The sequence below is a fragment of the Elephantulus edwardii genome, unplaced genomic scaffold (assembly GCF_000299155.1).
Source record: "Elephantulus edwardii isolate Elephantulus edwardi_28Jun2011 unplaced genomic scaffold, EleEdw1.0 scaffold00133, whole genome shotgun sequence".
NCBI lineage: Eukaryota > Metazoa > Chordata > Mammalia > Macroscelidea > Macroscelididae > Elephantulus > Elephantulus edwardii.
Window position 1 is genome coordinate 4,480,868 of NW_006399883.1, and position 4,526 is coordinate 4,485,393.

At 42.3% G+C, this 4,526-nt stretch overlaps 1 pseudogene; it reads right to left on the reverse strand.

Moving 5' to 3' along the window:
* Window positions 1-437: 437 nt before the first annotated feature.
* Window positions 438-3,387, reverse strand: LOC102848038 (annotated as a pseudogene).
* Window positions 3,388-4,526: the final 1,139 nt, after the last annotated feature.

Below are 4,526 nucleotides of genomic sequence, written 5' to 3' on the forward strand. Positions count from 1 at the left end.
CTCCTGTCCGTTAATCATTTTTTGCTAACAGCAAAGACAAAATTGAATGATCAGAATGTAAAAAGTATGTGTGCAAAATTGCATTAATTGTTCTTACCATCTAACGGGGGCAAAACCTAAGAACACACAATGCCAATAATAAAAAAAAAGTACCCTGAAAATAATTATCTTTACGTTTACAAACAGTATGGACTTCACTACCACTAAACATTAAGAAAAGTGGCACCGCGAGCAGCAGGAGCAACGATGACGGCAGCTAACAGAAGCTGACCAGGAAATATGTCGAGGTCCACTTCCACTGACGAGGCTGGAGACACGGCCGGCCTTACTGCGCCCAGCAATGTCTTTATTCTTGCATTTTCAGATTAGAAGTGAAGTGTCTATGAAAGTCTTTTCCTCCCCCTCTTCAGAAGTATGTCTTGAGTCACCGGAAATCTTTAAAAGAGTTGAATCATAGATGCTCTGGATTTCCCAACACCAGTCCATTTAACTGGAATTTGAAGCTCATCTTTAATAAATCAAACATAATTTTGCTCATTGACAGGCAGGCCCTTAAATGTTCTTGCATTTGATATATCTGTGTTCCATCCTGGGAGAGTCTTATATTGAACTTCAATTTTATTTAAGACTTCCTGGTTTGCTGGGAAGTGAGGTTATGACCTCACCATCTAACTTGTACACAATTCCAACTTTGATCTCTGTAAACGTGTCCAAAATATCCAATTTGGTAAGTGTCAACGCAGTAAATCCATTAATCATGTGAGCACATTTGAGCAAAACGAGGTCCAACCAGCCACATCTTTTTTCCTTCCAGTAGTTGCACCAAACTGTCTATCTCTTGTTTGCAGTAATTCCCCAATCTCGTTGTTTTGCTCTGTAGGAAAGGCACCAATACCAACCCGAGTAGTGCACGCTTTCACAACGCCATACACCTCCCCCACATTTTGAGGGGGCATCCCCAAACCAGTGCGGATGCCTCCACCAGTGCAATTCGAAGAGGTTATCCCCAAACCAGGGCAGACGCCTCCACCAGTGCAATTCGAGGAGGTTACAAAAGGGTAAGTCCCAATATCAATATCCAGCAGAGCTGCATTTGCACCTTCTACCAAGATTTTCTTTGGTGGTCCATGCAGGGCCTTATATAGAAAGTAAACACCATCTCTCACCATTGACTTAATTCTTTCCATATAACCCTGAGTTTTTGCAGTTCACCATCAATGTCTATCTCCAAAGTAGAGTATATTACTGATTAACCAGAACTCTGAGTCTCTCAGAGAAGCCATCAAAATCAGAGACAAGGTTACACATTCGAAGCCAGTCTGAACAGCTGTGGAAGAAAACACGGGGCCAATGCCTTTTTTGGTGGTACCCAAATTTTTCCCTGCTTGCTCTTGTCTCTGTTGGTCCTGGATCCCATCAGCTGCATGATGAAAATCAAATACAGTATGAACTCTGTCCGATATGACAAGTCTCTTTCCCTAGCCTTCTAGACCTTTTCCTTTTTTAGACATTTTTCTCGACTTCCTTAAACAATCCAGGTAGATGAGTCACCACTCCATTTCCAATGAATGTGGTAATGTTTGGATTAATTATGCCACTGGGTAAAATATGAAAATCTTATTCTCCAGAATTTGCAAATGTAGGTTGTTGTTATGTGCCATCGAGTCCCTTGAGACTCATAGCGACACTATGTACAACAGCCGTAAACTCTGCTCTGTCCTGTACCAATTGCACTGTCTCCAATACACCCATCCCAATTACCTCAGTCACCGAATCAATCCACCTCCTAGATGGCAGTCCCCTCCTGCGCCTGCCCTCCACCCTCCCAAGGATGATGTCCTTCTCCAAGGGCCGGTCTCTCCTTAAAACATGACCAAAGTATGTCAGACAAAGCCTCAGAATCCTTGCCTCCAAGGAGCCACCAAGTTTACCCTTTCCAGGGTGAATCTATTTTCTTAGCAGTCCATGGTACCTTCAATACTCTTCTCCAACACCGAAGCTCAAAAACATCAATTCTCCTTCTATCTTCCCTCATGATTGTCCAGCTCTCTGATGCATAATTAGTGATTGCAAAGACCGTGGCCTGTATTAGATGCACCTTAGTCTCCAGAGAGACACCATTGTTCTTCAGTACTTTAGAGAGGTCCTTAACAGCAGACTTTACCATCGCAATTTCCTGGCTGCTGGTGCCAAGAGTGTTGATTGTGGAGCCAAGAAGACTAAAGCTGTGTACAATCTCAATATCTTCACTATCCATACTGAAGGTCCAGTGGTGAGATTTTTTGTATTCTTGACATTGAGCCTCAGTGCATATTGAAGGCTACAGTCCTTGACCCTCTGCAGCAAGCGCTTCAGGTCCTCCTCAGTCCCAGCAAGCAGGGTTGTGTCATCTGCATAACACAGATTGTTGATAGAACTTCCACCAATCCTGATGCTGCATTTCTCCTCATAGAGCCCAGACTCCCGGATGATCTGTTCTGCATACAGGTTGAAAAGGTATGGAGACAGGATACATCCTGGGCATATGCCCTTCCCAATTTTGAACCATGCAGTGTTTCCTTGCTCTGTTCTGATGACTGCCTCTTGGTCCAAGTATAGGTTTTGTACTAGCATGATCAAGTGTTCTGGGATTCCCATTCTTCTCAAAGTCAGCCACAGTTTGTTATGATCCACACAGTCAAACACCTTTGCATAGTCAATGAAACACAGATATACCTTCCTTTTGTACTCTCTGCTTTCAGCCAAGATCCATCTAAAATTAGCTACAATATCCCTAGTACCACGACCCCTTCTAAACCCAGCCTGGACTTCTGGCAGTTTTCTGCTGATGTGTGGTTCCAGTAATTTTTGGATAATCTGCAGTAGAATCTTGCTTGCATGTGAAATCTATGAGATTGTTCTATAGTTTCCACACTCTGTTGGGTCACCTTTCTTTGGGATGGGAACAAATATTGATTTCTTCCTGTCAGTTGGCCAAGTGGTTGTTCTCCAGATTTCTTGGCACAACTTGGTGAGCACATCCAGGGCAGCATCAGTTAGCTGAAACATGTCAATTGGTATACTTCTATTCCTGGGGCCTTATTTTTTGCCATTTCCTTCAAAGCAGCTTGAACTTCCTCCCTCATCACCATAGCCTCCTGCTCATATGTTGTTTCATGAAATTCTTTTGTGTCTGCCAATTCCTTTCAATATAGTGACTCAGTGTATTCTTTCCGTCTTCTTTTAATACTTCTTGGATCATTTAATATTCTGCCTAAAGCATCCTTGATTATAGCAACTGAGGTTTGAATTTGTCCTTCAGTTCCTTGCACAGCCAACATTATTTCCTCCCTGGCAATGGCACACGATGTTGGCATCCTGTGACAGCAGGTCTGCCACCTTCCCCATGGCGCGCATCACCCAGTCCTCCCCCCTACGTGCCAGGAAGCAGCTGAGCCCACCCTGGCCCACAAAACCGCAAATACCTTTTCTAAAAGACACAAAAGACAACTTTACACATGGATTTCACCCAATGGGCTGCATAAGAATCAGATTGACTATATTTGTGGGGGAAAAATTGTTGGAGAAACTCAGTATCAACAGTCAAAACTAGGCCAAGGACAGACTATGGGTCAGATCATCAATTACTCATATGCATGTTCAAACTGAGGCAGAAGAAAATTAAAATAAGTCCACAGGAACCAAGATATGATCTTGAATCAATTCCACTAGAATTTCATGATCTGAAGAATAGGTTTGCAGCATTGAGCACCAATGACAGAAGAGCAGATGAGTTGTGGGATGATACCAAGGATATCATCCATGAAGAAAGCAAAGGGTCATTACAAAAACAGAAGAGAAAGAGAAAACTAAAATGGATGTCAGAAGAGACTCTAAAAATTCTAAAGATGTTAACTGGAATGTTGGAAGCCAAATCTAAAGGAAAACATGTTGAAGTAGAAGAGCTGAACAGATGGTTTCAAAGGGCAGCTCGGGAGGAAAAAGCAAAGTATTATAATGGAATGGACAGAGAGCTGGAATTGAGAATAAAAAGGGAAGAATTCACTCTACATTTCTCAAGCTGAAGGAACTGAAAAATAAATTTAGGCCTTGTGTAGCAATGTTGAAAGATGCTATGGGCAATGTAGTGAATGACCCAGAAAACAACAAAAGAAGATGGAGGGAACACACAAAATCACTGTTCCAGAAAGGATTGATTGACACCGAAAAATTTCAGGACGTACCATATGAAAAGGAGCCTCTTTTTATGGTAATGAAAAAGGAAATGGAAGCTGTGTTGAAGGCACTGGCAAAATAATAAGGCCCCAGGAATCAGTGGGATACCAAATTGACTTATTTCAGTTAACAGATGTAGCCTTAGATGCACTCACCAGTCTATGCCAGAAAATTTGGAGGACACCTAACTGGCCAACGGATTGGAAGAGGTCTATCTTCCTGTTCCCAAGAAGGGTGATCCAATTGAATGTGGAAATTATTGAATATCATTGATATCACATGCTAGCAAAATACTGGTGAAGATCATCCAA